Below are 22,146 nucleotides of genomic sequence, written 5' to 3'. Positions count from 1 at the left end.
ACGCAAGAAGCATCACCTGAAAAACTCGCCTTCTGCTGACTGGAGTGGGTAACGCAGTTTGGAAACAATAGCTACTACACTTTTGTATTGGAAAGAACGTCATAATAATTTAACAATAAGATGATATATTTTCTCTTACGTCTTACAAATAATACCGTCCTGTATACAGACGTAGAAGCTTAATAGTGTAATAATAATAGCGACCCTGGGTTTATAGTCGCGGAAATCAACCCTGCCGCACGAGCATGCTTTTGCGGCACAGTCGATAGCGCGCCGGACCTCGGGTTAGAAGGTCGAGGGTTCGAGACCTGCTCCCTACTGTTTCATTACAATATGAATATGTAAATGTTGAATAAATACTTATATGATTAGGTAGTGTTTTAATAAACATTTGCTCTGTTCATTTTTTACATTCGTTTTTATCTAGATGTGACGGTACTAAAGCCCCTTAAAGCTACGCTCTTTAAAATACAACTAATCCTGTAAACCAGGGGTGGGCAACTCCAGTCCTCGGGGCCTGATTGATGTCACACTTTTTCTCCCTCCCTAGCAAACACAGCTGATTAATCAAATTGCATTCTAAACTGAAGATCATGAATTGTTGATTATCGGAGTCAGGTGTGTTAGCTGGGGCTGGGGCAAAACTGTGACACTAATCAGGCCCTCGAGGACTGGAATTTCCCAACCCCGCTGTAAACAATAGAGCAAATGCATCACATTCAAATAGCACTTGATTATCTGTAGTGCTTTACACTGAGTCTACAAAACATTAAGAACACCTGCTCCTTCCATGACATAAACTGACTAGGTGAATCCAGGTGAATGATATGATCCCTTATTGATGTCACTAGTTAAATCCACTTCAATCAGTGTAGATGAAGGGGAGGAGACAGGTTAAATAAGGATTTTTAAGCCTTGAGACAAATGAGACATGGATTGTGTATGTGTATCATTCAGAGGGTGAATGGGGAAGACAAGATATTTAAGTGTCTTTGAACGGGGGATGGTAGTAGGTGCCAGGTGCACCGGTTTGTGTCAAGAACTGCAAAGTTGCTGGGTTTTTCCAGCTCAACAGTTTCCCATGTGTAGCAAGATGGTCCACCATCCTAACAGTGCCGTTTAAGATGAGGCAGGACGATTTGTTTATTCATGGCCTTATTTCTATTACAGCAAATTAGATGACTGCCAATCATATTCCATTCACCCTGTTCAATGTAACAGCGATAGGTTTAGACTACCATATGATACTAACATTTCCCCTATACCTATCATGAGGTTTCTACAACCTGCCTATGAATTAAGGTTTACAACGTAGGTGCACACTGGTCGAGAGAAAAATTAGAAAAATATATTGACACATTCAATACTGCCTTGCACACTCTTGCCTGCATCTAGCTGATATACAGTGTAATCATCAGTCGTAATCATCAGTCGCAACAGTTGCAAACGAGAGTTTCTATTTGACAAATTCAGGTATGTTTATCCCCGTTTTGTTCCGTTTAAGAAACGTTTTTCAACAACAATCGGCGGAATGTGTGATCTAACTTGAACTTTAAGTATCCTATATTTGATGTGATATATTCCTTACGAGACAGGATTGTGTCACGGCACAGATCTGGGGAAGTGTACCAAAACATTTCTGCCACATTGAAGGTTCCAAAGAACACAGTGGCCTCCATCATTCTTAAATGGAAGAAGATTGGAACCACCAAGACCCTTCCTAGTGCTGGCGGCTCAGCCAAACTGAGCAATAGGGGGAGAAGGGCCTTGGTCAGAGAGGTGACCAAGAACCCGATGGTCACTCTGACAGAGCTCAAGAGTTCCTCTGTGGAAATGGGAGAACCTTCCAGAAGACCAACCATCTCTGCAGCACTCCACCAATTAGGCCTTTATGGTAGAGTGGCCAGACGGAAGCCACTTCTCCGTAAAAGACAAAAGAAAGCCAGCTTGGAGTTTGCCAAAAGGCACCTAAAGGACTTTAGACCATGAGAAACAAGATTCTCTGGTCTGATGAAACCAAGATTGAACTCTTTGGCCTGAATGCCAAGCGTCACATCTGGAAGAAACCTGGCATCATCCATACGGTGAAGCATGGTGGTGGCAGTATCATGCTGTGGGGATGTTTTTCAGTGGCAGGGATGGGAGAGGTTTAGGGTAACTGAAGGATAGGACTGGATGGTCTTCAGAGATAGATGGGAGAGGTTTAGGGTAACTGAAGGTTAGGACTGGATGGTCTTCAGAGATAGATGGGAGAGGTTTAGGGTAACTGAAGGATAGGATTAAAAACAAACTAAATATAACTATTGTAAAATACATTGTGTCCGTAAAATGTACATAGTATGTAGAAGCTGGACGTAGAAGCCTAATAGTTGTTGTGCATTAGTTTACTCTAATTAGGGGATAGATGGTAGGGTTAGTGGAAAACATATTTTTATATCCATACAGTGCCTTCGGAAAGTATTCAGGTTTTTAGAAATGTTTGCAAATTATTATAAATGTTTGCAAATTATAAATTATTATCAAAATAAATACTTTATTTACATAAGTTTTCAGACCCTTTGATATGAGACTCGCTCAGGTGCATGCTGTTTCCATTGATCATCCTTGAGATGTTTCTACAACTTGTGGTAAATTCAATTGATTGGACATGATTTGGAAAGGCACACAACTGTCTATATGAGGTCCCACAGTTCACAGTGCATGTCAGAGCAAAAACCAACCCACTAGGTCGAAGGAATGGTGCGTAGAGCGCCGACACAGGATTGCTTTCATTGTGCATCTGTAAAAATTTGTGAGTGTTTTAGGTGACAAGCCAACTTTCTTTAGCCTCCTGAGGTTGAAGAGGCTCTGTTGCGCCTTCTTCACCACACTGTGTTCTTGGGGTCCTTCAATGCTGCAGAAGTGTTTTGGTACCCTTCCCAAGATCTGTGCCTCGACGCAATCCTGTCTCGGAGCTATACGGACAATTCCTTCTACCTCATGGCTTGATTTTTGCTCTGACAGTCTCATAGCAAAGGGTCTGAATACTTACTGTTATGTAAATAAGGTATTTCTGTTTTTTATCTTTAAGAAATTCGCTAAATTTTCATAAAACCTGTTTTTGTTTTCTCATATTGGGGTATTGTGTGTAGATTGCTGAATGTGTATTTTTTTAATCCATTCTAAAATAAGGCTGTAATTTAACAAAATGTGGAAAAAGTAAAGGGGTCTGAATACTTTCTGAATCCACCGTACAAACATCACATTGAATATTCACCTCACTTTCAAAAAGCTCCATGAGGAAGAAAGGATTCCCAGATGATCTTTTAGATGTTCTGTCTTCAGGATGTTCTGGGTTGATGTCTGTTGGAGAGGGGAGGGGCAGTTGAGTGAGCTGGGGGCCTTTTATTACCCTGCCTCTGGGAGCCTCTCAGCTTGTGACATGATGAGAGAGAGTGAGAGAGGGTCTACCTGTAAGATAGTTAGGCAAATTTAACAATGACTTGCAGGCAGTGGGTTCAGAATAAAAATGACAAAAAAATGAATACAAATTATACCACCACCCAAAAGGGAACTTTAGAGACTGGAAGGGAAAAGGGGCATGAGCTCTACACAGGTAGAGCCGTATCTGTCCATGTTACCTTAAACAAAGCAGGCACTGCTTCATGTGGCCTCACCTACACTCACCTTAAAAGCCCATATGCCACTGGGTGAGAGAAATTGTCATAGTTTTAGGGCAACATTATGTGAGGTGTTATTATGTGTTGTTTGCGATGAGCTTTGGTCAATTTAGCTTGGAATATGCCACCCTCTTCATTCTGTCACCTAATCCTACCTAATGGGCAGGTCAGCCCTGGAGGAAAGTATTGGCTGTAAGAAGGAGGAGAAAACATAACATCTGGTTGTTTTTTCTCCCATCTGCGTTACCCACTCCAGCCAGCAGATGGCGATATGAGTCTTTCGGGTGATGCGTCTTGCTTGACGTGTAATATAGTGGACGGGACAGGATGCCTCTTCAACTGCGACAAAAGGCTTCTGATTCAATCAACGCGGTCGTTTGCTAGCGAACATAAAACAGAAACATTGAAGCTCTTTAAAACCTCTACAGAGTACCTAACCCGGATCCGGGAGCACCCCCCACCTCCCCCACACTGATTAGCATCGCTAGCATAGCGTCACAATTAAATAGTAGCATCTAAATATCATTAAATCACAAGTCCAAGACACCCAATGAAAGACACAGATCTTGTGAATAAAACCACCATTTCAGATTTTTTAAATGTTTTACAGGGAAGACAAAATATGTAAATCTATTAGCTAAACACGTTAGCAAAAGACACCATTTTCTTACTCCAACAGTTTCTTACTCCATCAGGTGCTATCACCAATTCGGCTAAACTAAGATATTGATAGCCACAAACCAACAAACAAATTCATAAGATGACAGTCTGATAACATATTTATGGTATAGCATAGTTTTTTTTTTTTAAATGTGCATTTTTCAGGTATAAATCACAGTTCTACATTGCAGCTGCAATCTGATATAGTGCTGATGCAGCTAGAACAATTACAGAGACCAACGTTATATAACTAATTACTTGTCTTAAAACATTTCAGAAAAAATACACAGCGTACAGACATTCAAAGCCCAACATCTGGTGAATCCAAACAATATTTCAGATTTTTTAAATGTTTTATAGCGAAAACAAAATGTAGCGCTAAATTAGCATAACCAGGCCAGCCAGAACCAGCTGGACGCGCCCGACCAGTTCACATGCACGACAGATATATGAAATAACATCGTAAATTGGTTCTTACTATTGCTGATCTTTCATCAGAATGTTGATCAAGGTGTCCTTAGTCCTGATGAGTCGTTCAATCCATTCACAATGGCAACTTCCCCTCTTCATTTAGCCTGGGTACTGGTCGACTGGCACGGTCCCTGTCCAAAGTTAAAAAACTCAAAGAACGGAACACGGCAAAACTCCCGAAAAAATTCTAATAATCTGATTAAACTATATTGAAAAAACATACATTACGGTGATATGGTCACATGTATCAAACAAACTTCGAGACGGAGATAGTTTTCATCCGTAACGTCAGCATAACAAAAGACAATGGCAGCTCTAAGACGCGCTTCTGAGAAAACCGGAAGTTGTCGGTCACGCTAAAGAAATAGGTCTTATTTCACGTCAGTACAAGATAAACAAAAAAATTCTCCTCTGACAACTTCCTGACACCTAGAGGAAGAAGAACGAAGTCTGTTTCGGGTCATAGGTGGCATGACCATATATAGGCAGAGCGTTGAAGCGAGCATACACATCTTGCAATCTTCTTCTGGCTCAGGGAAAGTGCTGTGAAATGACCTGTGTTTCACTCAGAGACGAAATTGGAACGGTTTTAGAAACCATAGCTTGTTTTCTATCCAATCGTATATGGTTATATGCATATAGTAACAGCAATAATTGAATAAGAGGCAGTTTAATCTGTAGAGGCAATTATGCTAATGCGAAACAGCACCCCCTGTATTCTCAAGAAGTTCTTAACTTATCTTGTGTATATTACTCTTAGTGTTTGGCTCATAATTATGTTTACGTATCTACTCGTTCATTTAAACGTAATTTGAGTCTTAAATTAGCAAATGTGTTAAATTGATACTGCACTAGGATAATCGCCCGGAGCATGAGCTCACTAAGCTCGACGGAGAAAGAAGCTCTGATGAAAGGAGAGGAAGAAGCTTTCAGGATGATAAAGGAGGAAGAGGAGGCTATCACATTGACAGAAGAGGATGATATTACAGTGAAAGAGGAAGATGGGAGAGAGGTTGTCAGAGTGGAAGAGGAGGAGGTCGAACCTTTCAGAATCAAAAAGGAGGAAGATACCATAACATTGAAAGAAGAGGAAGAACATTTTGTAGTAAAAGAGGAAGAGGAGGCTATCTCAATAAAAGAGGAGGAGAGGGAATTTCCGATTACCACCAGTGAGTACTGTCTTAAAACCAGGGTCACAAACGATGCAGTTGTTGAACTAATGGGGTCTAATTTGTGGAGCGTTTCCCAACATCAATCTGTTCCAAAATCTTCGTGAAGTACAAGGATGCCAACAAACGCCGCATGCAAAGTAGCATGGTCAATTCACCAAGCTATAAAGATATGTGCTCATCACCCAATGCTTCAGGAATTCAAACTGTCTACACTGCGCTGTGTAACTGTTATTCTTTCTGAGCTCAGAAATAAAGAATCTTGGTTTGACTTGGACTCCAGCAGATCCTTATTTTATAATATCCACCACAACTCTCCCACGGATTGGTGTTTATCATTGTCTCAATGAAGAATTCTTTGTTTTATTTTCCTGGGGTCATTTACAAGCCTCCCACTGGTTGAATAAACGTTGTTTCCACGTAATTTCAACAAAACAAATCCATGTAATGTTAGATCAATGCAGAAAACTGATTGGATTTGTAAAAAGCCGTCAACATCAGGAATCTTTCTCTATTTTTCACCCAACTTGTAAGCTAAATCCAATGACAGGTGACATTTTGTGTTGATTTCATGTTGAATTCACGACTCAAAGAAATGTAAATAGAAACTAGATGTTGAACTGACATCTGTGCCCAGTGGGCTGGTTTGAATAAACAGCAGGTGTTGGATCAATATCCACCTGTGTACCTAAGTTTCTGTGCAATTTGCGACAGATTTTCATGTGAATATTCTTAAATATGTACAAAACAATATTGTAAAGGAACATCAAACTCATCACATGCAGTTTCACCACCCTGTGAAGTTCATAACTTATTTAATCTGTAGCCTAATAAACTGCATGGGTTCCCAAGTCGTAGAGGGAGGACCACACAACATATCATCACATGACTTCAAGTTAACTTCGATATGATGGTTATTATATAAATATTTGCGCATGAAGGAGTTTCCACCATTTCTCGCTCATAAATGTTTACTGACACAAAATGATCCCACCATGTAAAACGAACAAACAAATTGTCTATCTGCATTAATAAAAGTGTACAGGCAAATGCTGTTTCCGTCAGCCCGGTCATTACTTTTGAAATGGTTGGATCAATATCCACCTTCATGATATGGATGAAGCCTGATTTGGAATGTCTGAGTAGTTCTATATGATGTCATAATACACTCCTCTGATAATCAAGTGATATTTGGATATCTGAGTAGTTCTATATAATGTCATAATTCTCTGATAGTGACACATTTGCTCCATTGTTTCCATGTCAGTTGGTTTCCCACTCTGATGATTTATATCTGACAGAGGGGCTTTTAAGGAATAGTATGGGGACATCTTAGTGGGGCTTTAAAGGAATAGTATGGTCACATTTACAGGTTGTGGCTCAGTATTCTTATATGATGTGAAAAAAGAACAATCAACTATTTATTGATAATGTATATTCCTATTCAGCTTCTACTTCTGCATAGAGGCAAACAGTATCTTAAAGTTGATTAAATATATATATATATAAATTGTACACTTTTATTTTCACAATTTGAATTATTATTCATCAAAAACTATACCAACAATACACTGCACCTTTGACGTCAAGATGAGAATGGGCTGATGGGTGGTGGTGCTACTCTACAGGTAAGGCTGTCCAATATGAATGTTCATTACACCCAATAGGTTGATCGGTAGCCAGATAGCTAGCTGCTACAGTCCAATATGAATGTTCAATACACACAATAGGTTGATCGGTAGCCAGTTAGCTAGCTGCTACAGTCCAATATGAATGTTCAATACACACAATAGGTTGACTGTTGACCAATATGAATGTTCATAATGAGGGAAAAATAAAGGTGGGCTCTCCTGTCAACATGGGGCTCCTGCTGCAGGTAGCCTAGCGGTTACTAGTGTTGGGCCAGTAACCGAAAGATCTCTGGTTTGAATCCCAAAGACAACTAGGTGAAAAATCTGTCAATTTGCCCTTGAGGACAGCAGCAGCAGGAGCCTCATGTTTCTCCCATTCTTCTCTGCAGATCCTCTCAAACTCTGTCAGGTTGGATGGGGAGTGTCACTACAAAGCTATTTTCAGGTCTCTCCAGAGATGTTAAATCGGGTTCAAATCCGGGCTCTGGCTGGGCCCCTCAAGGACATTCAGAGACATCTCCCAAAGCCACTCCTGCGTTGTCTTGGCTTTGTGCGTAGGGTCGTTGTCCTATTGGAAGGTTAACCTTTGCCCCAGTCTGAGGTCCTGAGTGCTCTGGAGCAAGTTTTCAAAAATGATCTCTCTGTATTTTGCTCCTTTCATCTTTCCCTCGAACCTGACGAGTCTCCCAGTCCATGCCGCTGAAAAACATCCCCACAGCATGATGCTGCCAACCCCATTCTTCACCGTAGGAATGGTGCCAGGTTTCCTCCAGACGTGACCCTTGGCATTCATTAGACCAGAGAATTTTGTTACTCATAGTCTGATAGTCGTTTAGGTGCCTTTTGGCAAACTCCAAGCTGGCTTTCATGTGCCTTTTACTGAGGAGTGGCTTCCGTCTGGCAACTCTACCATAACGTCCTGCTTGGTGGAGTGATGCAGAGATGGTTGTCCTTCTGGAAGGTTCTCCCATCTCCACAGAGGAGCTCTGTCAGAGTGACCATTGGGTTCTTGGTTACCTTCCTGACCAAGGCCCTTCTCCCCCGATTGTTCAGCTGGCCATGCTGCTGCTCCAGTTTCAACTGTTCTGCCTGCGGCTATGGAACCCTGACCTGTTCACCGGAGGTGCTACCTGTCCCAGACCTGCTGTTTTCAGCTCTCTAGAGACAAATGTTTCTTAAACAGAAAAAAACGGGATAAACATACCTGAATTTGTCAAATATAATCAAACTTTATTTGTCAAATGCGCCGAATACAACAAGTGTAGACCTTACAGTGAATTGCTTACAAGCCCTTAACTAACAGTACAGTTCAGGAAGAGTTAAGAAAATGAGCAAATGACCAAAAGTAATAAATTATAAAAAGTAACGCAATAAAATAACAATAACAAGGCTATATACAGGGGGTACTGGTACCGAGTCAATGTGCAGGGGTACAGGTTAGTCGAGGTCATTTATACATGTAGGTTGGGGTGAAGTGACATTTCATAGATAATAAACAGCAAGTAGCAGCAGTGTACAAAACAAATGGAGGGTCAATGTAAATAGTCCAGGTGAATATTTGATTAATTGTTCAGCAGCCTTATGGCTTATGGGGGTAGAAGCTGTTAAGGAGCCTTTTGGTTCTAGACTTGGTGCTCCGGTACCGCTTGACGTGCGGGAGCAGAGAAAACAGTCTATGACTTGGGTGACTGGAGCATCTGACAATTTTTGGGGCTTTCTTTATAATTGTCCTGGATGGCAGGAAGCTTGGCCCCAGTGATGTTCACTACCCTCTGTAGTGCATTACGGTCAGATGCCGAGCAGTTGCCATACCAGGCGGTGATGCAACCGGTCAGGATGCTCTCGATAGTGCAGCTGTAAGTCTTTTTGAGGATCTGGAGACCCATGCCAAATCTTTTCAGTCTCCTGAGGTGGAAAAGTTGTTGTCGTGCCCTCTTCACGACTGTCTTGGTGTGTTTGGACCATGATAATTAGTTGGTGATGTCTTCAAGACTGTCTCTCACCTAAAAAACCTATCTCGACCTGTGTGCACCTACATTCTAAACTTTCAGTCATAGGCTAGGTTGTAGCAATCTCATGATGGGTATAGGGAAAATGTTAGTATCATGTAGTAGCCGAAACCTATTGCTGTTACATTGAACAGGGTGAATGGAATATGAATGACAGTCATCCAATATGCTGTAATAGAATTAAGGCCATGCTCATGAAAAAACAAATCGTTCTGCCTCATCTTAAACACCACTGTTTGGGTGGTGGATGATTCTTGGTACACATGGGAAACCGTTGAGCTGGAAAACCTCAGCAGCGTTGCAGTTCTTGACACAAACCGGCGCCTGGGACCTACTACCATCCCCCGTTCAAAGACATTTAAATATTTTGTTTCCCCCATTCACCGTCTGAATGGCACACATACACAAGCCATGTCTCATTTGTCTCAAGGCCTAAAATGCCTTATTTAACCTGTCTCCTCCCCTTCATCTACACTGATTGAAGGGGATTTAACTAGTGACAATAAGGGATCATAGCTTCCAGCCCCAGCTAACACACCAGACTCCAATAACCACCTAATCATAATCTTCAGTTTAGGATGCAGTTTGATTAATCAGCTGTGTTTGCTAGCGATGGAGAAAAAGTGTGACACCAATCAGGCCCCCGAGGACTGGAGTTGCCCACCCCTGGTTTACAGGATGATTTGTATCTTAAAGAGCGTAGCTTTAAGGGAATAGTACCGTCACATCTAGATAAAAACTAATGTGAAAAATTAACAGAGCAAATGTTTATTAAAACACTACCTATTCATAGAAGTATGTATTCATCATTTACTATATATCAGCTTATTGTTAAATTATTCTGACGTTTTTTCCAATACAAAAAGTGTAGTAACTGTTGTTTCCAAACTGCGTTACCCACTCCAGCCAGCAGACGGGGATATGCGTCTTTCAGGTGTTGATTCTTGCGTGACGTGTAATGGACTGGACCGGACGCTTCTTCAGGAACAACAACGCGGCTACTCTTTCAACCACCTCGGTAGCTTGCTAGCCAACATAAAACTGAAAGATTGACGCTTTAGACCATGTTAATGTACATTAGCTAATCTCAGTGTTTTAAACACATTTCAGTTGACGTATCAACTGGTTAACTTTAACCTAATTTGCTTGTTCAATTTTCAAAGTTGTTAAAACATTGATACTGAGCCTAGCACTAGGCTAGTCGCTAATTCTAACATCCCAGACCATGAGCTCACTAAACTACTCATCCCCTGTTAAAGAAGAGGTCTGCTGTATGCAGAAAGAAGCTCTGAGGCTGAACATTGTCGTGAAAGAAGAAGAGGATGTTATAGAGGAAACAGAGGAAGAACCTTTCAGAGAGGAAGACGATGCTATCTCAGTAGAGGTGAAGAAGGAAGACGATGCTATCTCAGTAGAGGTGAAGAAGGAAGACGTCTTGGGAGTGAAAGAGGAGGAGACAGAATATCAGATTAACTCCAGTGAGTACTGTCTTAAAAACAGAGTCACACACTATGCCGTTGTTGAACTAATGTGGGGTTTTAAGGGGCATTCTACTGAAGTTCTACACTTGAATATGTTGTTCAGTACTGTAGGAATTGTTAAAGGGGCCATCTGCCTTTGTTAGTTTTAATCTGCCATTGGTACATATATTTTGGGGACTTTTAAATTAGATTTATTAAATTATCCATGTGGTCTACATTAAAGTGCATCTCATCTAGTATAACAGCCTTTTAAAATGCAATGTTGGAGCATCATTTATACTTAAAATAGCAAAGGTATGCAAAAGGTCCCATTCAGTGGAACGACCCTTTAACATTTGCATTTTAGACCCTGTTTAGAGAGATTAATGCCTCTTGTAAGACCCTATGATTATTTACATTTTACATTTTAGTCATTTAGCAGATGTCTTATCCAGAGCGACTTACAGTAGAGTGCATACATTTTATTACATGTTTTACATTTCATTACATTTTACATACTGAGACAAGGATATCCCTACCGGCCAAACCCTCCCTAACCCGGACGACGCTATGCCAATTGTGCGTCGCCCCACGGACCTCCCGGTTGCGGCCGGCTGCGACAGAGCCTGGGCGTGAACCCAGCCCAGCCTGGGCACGAACCCAGAGACTCTGGTGGCGCAGCTAGCACTGCGATGCAGTGCCCTAGACCACTGCGCCACCCGGTCGTAAGTTCACTATCTGTTTGATGTTCTCATTCACACAGGAGAGAGACATGACTATTGTGGATCCTCTGGGGAGCCTCAACAACATCTTGATGCTGACAAGGAAGAGAAGAGTCTCTCCAGATCAGAACACCAGATGGTACAGCTTGGTCTGGTCTAAAATACAGCTTGCTCTATCGGGGTCTGGGCTGGGTTTCTGTAAACCACTTCATGACAGTGATGACATAAGCATTCATAATGATATGTGTCTGTGTCCCCTCTTTATGGTTACCAGGACAACGCTAGCCCTTCCACCCTCCCAGAGTCCCCATGTCGTGCCTCTCCCGGTAGCGCCTCACTGCTGGGTATGAAGAGGTTGTCTGTGCTGCTGGTGGACTGCAGGAAAACAACGGGTCTGAGTGGAACTGTGAGAGGAAGAGAAGAGAAGAAAGGATCAGGTTTAACTCATCAAAGTAAGTGCTGTAGTTTAGTTTGAACAAATACAATACATCTGCCCACTGGTATCTGTTACCTGGACAACCAGCAGAGTTCTGTTAGTTGACAGGAAGATAGACTGGTATCTGTTACCAGGACAACCAGCAGAGTTATGTTAGTTGACAGGAAGATAGACTCGTGGATATGGATGTTATGAATATCATAACACTGAAAAGGGATTCTGTCAATGAAAAGAGAGAAACCAATAGACCATATAAAACATTGATGAAAGTTAGCTTTGGAGAGAAAGTTTCAAGATAATCTGATGTAAGGTGAATGTTTTACAAAACCTTTTCCTAAAAACATGGATGTTACATTGTCTGTCCCAGTCAACCCCCCAGGTTTTACAAGACTCTAGAACACACAAACTAAACTCCAGACACTTCAATGTGGTCTGTATTGCTTCATTAATATCTGATCTACACAACTTGTTAAACAGGCCAATATGTATTTTAAAACAAGCTCCTTTTTTTGTCTTGACCTCCGTCTCTGTAATGGACAAAGTTCATTTCATTTCCTACTTTAACAGGTCAAGCCTGAACTCCAACATATTGACCTTAAAGAACATGGTTCATTTGGAAATGACTAACTTTATTCATAAAATGTGTAACTGATGCTAACAGTTGAAATTCATCCACTGTCCCTGTCCCCATACCAGGCTCAAACCAGTGATCCTCTGCTTCTCAACACACGTGACCGCTCTCCTTGAGAATAACCTATATTCAGAGTTCTAGAGCCACACACTCACTATAGCACAATAATTACTATAGCACAGTGTATTTAACAGATGGTGAGATCAGAAACAAATCAGTCCCTTTGTTGCTCTGTTTCAGAGCTACTCTGCCTTCTGACGAAGGAAAGCCTTTTCAACTATAAATGTATATTTGGCTGCCATTTAGGCTGCAACAACTATACAGTGGAACACCCCCTGATCTGTTGTTTTATGAAGGGTCACCTACGCCCAGTACCCAAACAGCTAGTCCCATCCTGGGATTTTTATGTTTTGCTTGAGGCCATTTCTGCTGTTGGAGCTGCTGGAAAGAATAGAAATGAGATTTATCTTGTTTAAAACTGCTTTACTTTAGCCATTACATCCGTATAATGAGTTACACCCCCATACCTTCATGAGGTTCTATAGTTGCAAGCATCTGACACCTCCGGAGGGCTTGATGGCTCAATCCACCAGAGGTATGGCTACAACATAGGCATTGTTCAAAGGCAGCTCTGTTCAAGAGATCTGTAATGCAGCATGTTGTGGTGATGTACCTTCATGAGGTTCTACTGACTGGACATCACTACACATACGGTGAGTAGAGTGGGGACCTCTGAGGGATGATCCTGTCTAGACTTGGCATCAGAGAGGGTATGAGCTCTGTGGTACTTGACTATATCCCCAAAGTGAGAGACTAACGAGTCACTGAAATATAACTGAAGGTTCCCTTATGGAACCCTGATTCTATGATATTCACCAGGTTACCTAACAGAACCCTGATTCTATGATATTCACCAGGTTACCTAACAGAACCCTGATTCTATGATATTCACCAGGTTACCTAACAGAACCCTGATTCTATGATATTCACCAGGTTACCTAACAGAACCCTGATTCTATGATATTCACCAGGTTACCTAACAGAACCCTGATTCTATGATATTCACCAGGTTACCTAACAGAACCCTGATTCTATAATATTCACCAGGTTACCTAACAGAACCCTGATTCTATGATATTCACCAGGTTACCTAACAGAACCCTGATTCTATGATATTCACCAGGTTACCTTTCACACATGGAAGACGGGAGCGACTATGTCCCTGATATAGGAAGGGGTCTGCTATTGGCCGTTGCTATCGGAGAGTACAGTGCCTCCTGAAAGTATTCAGACCCCTTGACTTTTTCCACATTTTGTTACATTACATCCTTTTTCTAAAAACACAATACCCCATACTGACAAAGCAAAAACATTTTTGTTTGATAATTTTGCTAATTTATCAAAAAATACAAAACTGAAATATTACATTTACTTAAGTATTCAGACCCTATACTCAGAACTCTGTTCAAGCAGCAGGTTCTTCTCTGGAGCAGGTTTTCATCAAAGATCTCTCTTAACTTTTACTGCCTCTGAAACCCGGATCCGGGATCCCCCCCCACCCCCCTCACACTGATTAGCATCGCTAGCATTTTGTCACATTTAAATAGTAGCATCTAAATATCATTAAATCACAAGTCCAAGACACCTAATGAAAGATACAGATCTTGTGAATCAAGTCACCATTTCAGATTTTTAAAATGTTTTACAGGGAAGACAAAATATGTAAATCTATTAGCTAACCATGTTAGCAAAAGACACCCTTTTTCTTTGTCCACCATTTTTTCTCAACACCAGTAGCTATCACCAATTCGGCTAAACTAAGATATTGATAGCCACTAACCAAGAAAAAAGCTCATCAGATGACAGTCTGATAACATATTTATGGTATAGGATAGGTTTTGTTAGAAAAATGTGCATATTTCAGGTATAAATCATAGTTTGCCTTTGCAGCCAGCATCACAAATCTCACCAAAGCTCCTAGAATTACTACAGACAGCAACGTGTATTACCCATTTACTCATCATAAAACATTTCTTAAAAATACACAGCACATAGCAATGGAAAGACACAGATCTTGTGAATTCAGACAACATTTCAGATTTTCTAAGTGTTTTACGGCGAAAACACAATAAATCGTTATATTAGCATACCACATACGCAAACGTTACCCGAGCACTGATTCTAGCCAAAGAGAGCGATATCATATCATCGCCAAAATATATTAATTTTTTCACTAACCTTCTCAGAATCCTTCAGATGACACTCCTGTAACATCATATTACAACATACATATACAGTTTGTTCGAAAATGTGCATATTTAGCCATAAAAAAACGTGGTTATACAATGAAAATAGTAGCAAAACAAACCTGGTAAAGTCGATCGCCATCTTTGAGTGATCTAGTTTAATCAATAGCTAATCATATACTTGACTAAAAAATACAGGGTTGACAGGAATCGAAAGACAAATTAGTTCTTAATGCAATCGCTGATTTACATTTTTTAAATTATCCTTACTTTTCAATACAGGTTGCGCCAAGCGAAGCTATAGCAAACAAGATGGCGACATAAACGTTTAACATTTATCGACAGAAACACGATTTATCATCATAAATTGTTCTTACTATGAGCTGTTCTCTCATCATATTCTTGGGCAATGAATCCTTTCTTGGGTCTAATCTTCTTTTGGTCGAAAGATGTCCACTTGTCCGTCGAAATGCTCACTAACGTACGACCGGGACCCCGAAACGTGCCCGGAGCTTCAAAGTTTATTACAAAGCAATGCCTCAAAATCGCACTAAACGGATATAAATTGCTATAAAACGGTTTAAATTAACTACATTATGATGTTTCTAACACCTATAACGAGTAAAAACATGACCGACGCTATATTACTGGCTAAACCAAGACTTGGAAAAAGGCCAGTCAGATATCCTTCTTGCGTTGAGCGCAGACTCCAAAGGAATCCTACTTCCGGTCTTTGGTCATTTATAGAGCCTGTGATTGCGCAATCGACTCCATTCAAATTGTCACCACTTACTGACATCTAGAGGAAGGCGTGGGCAGTGTTTGTATCCTCATAGCACATACTGTGGGTTTAAAACTGATCTGGAACCAGAGGCCAAGATTTCTGGAAACTCACTCACTGGGAGGAAAAGTGCTGTAGAATGAGTTCTGTTCCACTCAGAGACATAATTCAAACGGCTATAGAAACTAGAGAGTGTTTTCTATCCAATAATAACAATAATATGCATATTGTACGAGCAAGAATTGAGTACTAGGCAGTTTAATCTGTAGAGTTAATTATGCTAATGCGAAATAGCACCCCCTATAGTCGCAAGAAGTTAAAAGTGGCCTTAGGTTATTGAGCGATCTGATTAGGATTTACCCCCGTAGCAAGGCCTATTTATCATGTGGAGGTTTCATTCAGGTCTCTTTTTTTTTAAAACACACTGTCTTTGGCAGGAGGAAGTCCAGACTCAGAGGAACCAGAGCCAGGGACGTCCAAACCAACAAGAAGACACCAGTGTTCCCACTGTGGAAAGTGTTTCAACCATTTAAGTACCCTGAAAGTTCATGAGATAATACACACAGGGGAGAAGCCTTACCACTGCTCCCAGTGTGGCAAGTGTTTTAAACAGTTAGGGAACCTGAAAGAACACGAGAGAATACACACAGGTGAGAAGCCTTGCCACTGCTCCCAGTGTGGAAAGGGTTTCAGCCAGTCGGCAAATCTGAAACGGCATGAGAGAATACACACAGGGGAGAAGCCTTACCACTGCTCCCAGTGCGAAAAGAGTTTTAACGATTTAGGGAACCTGAAAAAACACGAGAGAATACACACAGGAGAGAAGCCTTACCACTGCTCCCAGTGTGGAAAGTGTTTCAACCGGTCGGGGGAGCTGAAAAAACACGAGAGAATACACACAGGGGAGAAGCCTTACCACTGCTCCCAGTGTGACAAGTGTTTTAAACAGTTAGGGAATCTGAAAGAACACGAGAGAATACATATAGGGGAGAAGTCTTACCATTGCTCCCAGTGTGGAAAGTGTTTTAACAAGTTAAAGGACCTGTACCGACATGAGAGAATACACAAAGGGGAGAAGTCTTACCACTGCTCCCAGTGCGACAAGTGTTTTAAACAGTTAGGGAATCTGAAAAAACATGAGAGAATACACACAGGTGAGAAGTCTTACCACTGCTCCCAGTGCGACAAGTGTTTTAAACAGTTAGGGAATCTGAAAAAACATGAGAGAATACACACAGGGGAGAAGCCTTACCACTGCTCGCAGTGTGGAAAGAGTTTTAACCGGTCAGGGAATCTGAAGAAACATGAGAGAATACACACAGGTGAGAAGCCTTGCCACTGCTCCCAGTGTGGAAAGGGTTTCAGCCAGTCGGCAAATCTGAAACGGCATGAGAGAATACACACAGGGGAGAAGCCTTACCACTGCTCCCAGTGCGAAAAGAGGGAGAAGTCTTACCACTGCTCCCAGTGCGACAAGTGTTTTAAACAGTTAGGGAATCTGAAAAAACATGAGAGAATACACACAGGTGAGAAGTCTTACCACTGCTCCCAGTGCGACAAGTGTTTTAAACAGTTAGGGAATCTGAAAAAACATGAGAGAATACACACAGGGGAGAAGCCTTACCACTGCTCGCAGTGTGGAAAGAGTTTTAACCGGTCAGGGAATCTGAAGAAACATGAGAGAATACACACAGGTGAGAAGCCTTACCACTGCTCCCAGTGTGGAAAGGGGTTCAGCCAGCCGGCGAATCTGAAACGGCACGAGAGAATACACACAGGGGAGAAGCCTTACCACTGCTCCTTGTGTGGAAAGAGTTTTAACCGGTCAGGGAATCTGAAAAAACACGAGACAATACACACAGGTGAGAAGCCTTACCACTGCTCCCAGTGTGGAAAGGGTTTCAGCCAGCTGGCGAATCTGAAACGGCATGAGAGAATACACACAGGGCAGAAGCCTTACCACTGCTCCTTGTGTGGAACGAGTTTTAACGATTTAGGGGATCTGAAAAAACATGAGAGAATACACACAGGGAGAAGCCTTACCACTGCTCGCAGTGTGGAAAGAGTTTTAACCGGTCAGGGAATCTGAAGAAACATGAGAGAATACACACAGGTGAGAAGCCTTACCACTGCTCCCAGTGTGGAATGAGTTTCAACCAGCCGGGGGGAGCTGAAATGGCATGAGAGAATACACACAGGGGAATTGCTGTCTTATATTGTTGACTGATAATGATTACCTGTTTTTACCATAAGAACTTGAATTGTACAAAGTATACTAAAACATATATTTGTATATTTTTATTAGAAAACATTAATTGAATATTTAGTTTGAATATAGAGTAGGTCATATTCCTTCTGTTTTAAATGGTCCTTTTTTAAACTCTGACACTGTGTGTGTGTTTATCTGCGTGTCATTCCTCCAGCACTGCAGATAATCAAGTGATATTTGGATGTGATGCATTTTTCCGTTGTTTACATTTGCAATGTTGGCCCACTGATGATTTAATGAAATGCAAATGTTCACAGACTCTGTAATGCAAAATGTTAATTGTATGTGTCCACATATCTGAGTATGTGACTTGTGGCGGATGAATCAGAATTAGTTGGGTAACATAGATAATTAATTGTCTTATCTGCATAATATGCTGATGTGATATACTTGTTATTAGAATGTATCCCTTCGGACTCTGGTGTTGGCAGTTGCACTTCTTCCCTCAGCTGGGGCTCAGTCACCTGGGGCCCAGAGAGGGGAGAGGTCAGGCTTGTCTTTCACATGTCCCTGGTGCTATGCAGAATATCAGGAAGGGAAGAGGACAGGAGGGAACATTGTCTTCATATGTGAATGTATCTGTTAAACTATGTGAAGGGATGGTGTGATTAATGGGGAACCAATTACTGGTTTCCATAATGTCTGTGCGCAAGTCACTCCCTCCTTTGGCATTGGGGGGAGGTGTATGGCAGTGTCTGGAACCATTGTATGTCCTCTCTGATGTTGCACTTATCCTGGGATAGTGTATGACCTAGAGGCTCACTCCCCTCAGTGAGCTTGTCCAGGAGTGGGGTCAAGAAGGGGTTTTACTTGAGATGGGAGTATCTAGAGTTGATAATTGAGTTATGCCATTGGATAAGTTGGTGTTTTTGTGCTATGAAGTACCAGGAAAGAGATTAGAACCTCGTCTTAGGGACCAAACTGAATGATAAATTATAGCGAACGCTATCTGGCTACAGGATACTCCTTTCTCATTATAAAGTCTCACTTTGTGAACTGTTCCTAATATCTGTGGTTTGTTATGTCGACTAGGGGGGTGGATCTTTGCTATAAAAGATCTCAGTAGCCATTGTGTTGCAACTCTCAACGGTTCATTAGAAATAGTGAATTGTTGAAAGTCATTGCAAAGATCTTATTATTAAAGATGTAGTTTAAGTATAACTCTGATTGGTGTGTGAAGTTTGTCTCTCCTCATTTGGTAATACAGAAATTAACCACCACAGACTAACCTTGTGAAACTGACCTATTATAATCTCCTGTTCCTGGGAGTATCATCCTGCGTAGCAAACCAGCTGCCCCTGCGTCTTTGTATGAATAAAGTCCCTCCCAGGAACAGGAAACTATAAAGGTATGTGCTCATCACCTAATGCTTCAGGAATTCAAACTGTCTACATTTACATTTACATAATTTAGCAGACGCTCTTATCCAGAGCGAATTACAAATTGGAAAGTTCATACATATTCATCCTGGTCCCCTCGTGGGAAATGAAACCACAACCCTGGCGTTGCAAGCGCCATGCTCTACCAACTGAGACACACGGGACTGTCTACACTGCGCTGTGTAACTGTTATTCTCTCTGAGCTCAAAAATAAAGAATCTTGGTTTGACTTGGACTCCAGCAGATCCTTATTTTATAATATCCACCACAACTCTCCCACGGATTGCTGTTTCATCATTGTCTCAAAGAAGAGTTCCTCGTTCCACTTTCCTGGGTGCAAGCTTCCACTGGTTGAATAAACGTTTCCACGTCATTTCAACAAAACACCTTTTGTTTCATGGACTTGCAACCTAAATCCAATGACAGGTGACATTTTATGTTGATTTCATGTTGAATTGACTTTAGTTGACGACTCAAAGAAATGTAAATAGAAACTAGATGTTGAACTGACGTCTGTGCTCAGTGGGCTGGTTTGAATAAGCGGCAGGTGTTGGATCAATATCCACCTTAGTAGCTAAGTTTCCATGTAATTTGCAACAGATGTTCATGTGAATATTCTAAAATCTGCATTACACAATATATGCATTTTTCCACAAGAAATGTTTTGATCAGACAGACTTATTGGTGATAAAAGGCTTTACGAAACCAAAAATTACTTTTGCTGTTGAATTCCCATGTGCCGAATGGAAAAATACAAGTTAAAACCTCTTTGGGATATGGGGGCACTGTTTTCACTTTGTAAAAAATCGTTCCCCAATTAAACTGCCTCGTACTCAATTCTTGCACGTACAATATGCATATTATTATTGCTATTGGATAGAAAACACTCTCAAGTTTCTAAAAACGTTTGAATTATATCTGTGAGTAAAACAGAACTCATTTTGCAGCAAACTTCCTGTCAGAAAGTGAAAAATCTGAAATCGAGGCTCTGTTCCAGGGCCTCCCTATTCATTTGCTTGAAATCTATGGATAAACATGCACTTCATACGCCTTCCACTAGATGTCAATAGGCAGTGAGAGGTGAAATGGAGTGTCTAGCTTGATCTGAGGTCAAAAGAGAGCTCTTGGAATGACATGACCCCATTTTACTTTGTTCAGGAAGGCGCGTGAAGGAACTCTGGATTGCCTTCTGAAAAGCTTTCGTTATAGACGGCTAATATTGGCTTTGATTTTATTTGATAAATGTGATAATATCATCGTAAAGTATGTTTTTTCAATATAGTTTTATCAGATTATTGAAAGTTTATCGGGAGTTTTGGCGTGTTCCGTTCTCTGCGTTTGGTGACGATGGACAGTTTCGCGCCACTTGGCTAGCTTTGGTTGCTAATTCGACAGACGAAGAGGACATTCTAAATCCAAACAACGATTATTCTGGACAAAGGACCCCTTGTACAAGATTCTGATGGAAGCTCAGCAAAAGTAGGACCCATTTATGATGTTATTTCGTATTTCTGTCAAATGTTTAGTATTATTTTCCGCCCCGATTTTGGGCGCTGTCTCGCTATAACGTAAGCTGTATGTCGTACTAAAGTTATTTTTAGAATTCTAACACGGCGATTGCATTAAGAACTAGTGTATCTATCATTTGCTGTACAACATGTATTTTTTAGTAAAGTTTATGATGAGTTATTTGGTCAGAATAGGTGAGTGTCAGAAATATATCCGGAGATTCTGGAAAAAAGTTGCTACGTTTTCACAATGTATAACAACGGATTTCAGCTCTACATATGCACATTTTCGAACAAAACATAAGTGTATTGTATAACCTGATGTTATAGGACTGTCATCTAATGAAGCTTGTCAAGGTTAGTGAAAAATTATATATCTTTTGCTGTTTTTTTGTGATCGCTAACTTTTGCTGCTGATAAATGGGTTGTGTTTTTGGCTATTGTGGTAAGCTAATATAATGGTATATTGTGTTTTCGCTGTAAAACACTTAAAATTGGAAATATTGGCTGGATTCACAAGATGTTTGTCTTTCATTTGCTGTACACCATGTATTTTTCATAAATGTTTTATGATGAGTATTTAGGTATTTCAAGTTGGTCTCTGTAATTGTTCTAGCTGCTTCGGTGCTATTTATGATTGTAGCTGCAATGTAAAACTATGATTTATACCTGAAATATGCAAATTTTTCGAACAAAACATAGATTTATTGTATAACATGTTATAAGACTGTCATCTGATGAAGTTGTTTCTTGGTTAGTTTGGTTGGTTCTTGGTTAGTTTGGTTGGTTTTGTGCAAGCTACCTGTGCTGTGAAAGAAATGTCTGTGCTTTTTTGTATTTGGTGGTGAGCTAACATAAATATACGTGGTGTTTTCGCTGTAAAACATTTAAAAAATCTGACATGTTGGCTGGATTCACAAGATGTTTATCTTTCATTTGCTGTATTGGACTTGTTAATGTGTGAAAGTTAAATATTTCAAAAAAATATTTTTTGTGGAAAAAAAATATCACTTTTTTCAGTGGAATGTGGGCGGGGTTCTATCCGATGTCATAATACACCCCTCTGATAATCAAGTGATATTTGGAATGTCTGAGTAGTTCTATATGATGTCATA

The 22,146-nt window shown here is 40.8% G+C and overlaps 1 pseudogene; it reads left to right on the top strand.

The window, feature by feature from the left end:
• Window positions 1–10,536: 10,536 nt before the first annotated feature.
• On the top strand, window positions 10,537–19,758 carry LOC129848712 (zinc finger protein 271-like; annotated as a pseudogene).
• Window positions 19,759–22,146: the final 2,388 nt, after the last annotated feature.

The sequence above is a fragment of the Salvelinus fontinalis genome, unplaced genomic scaffold (assembly GCF_029448725.1).
Source record: "Salvelinus fontinalis isolate EN_2023a unplaced genomic scaffold, ASM2944872v1 scaffold_1128, whole genome shotgun sequence".
Lineage (NCBI taxonomy): Eukaryota > Metazoa > Chordata > Actinopteri > Salmoniformes > Salmonidae > Salvelinus > Salvelinus fontinalis.
Note: the sequence above shows the minus strand (reverse complement) of the source record. Positions and strands in the feature narration are given on the sequence as shown.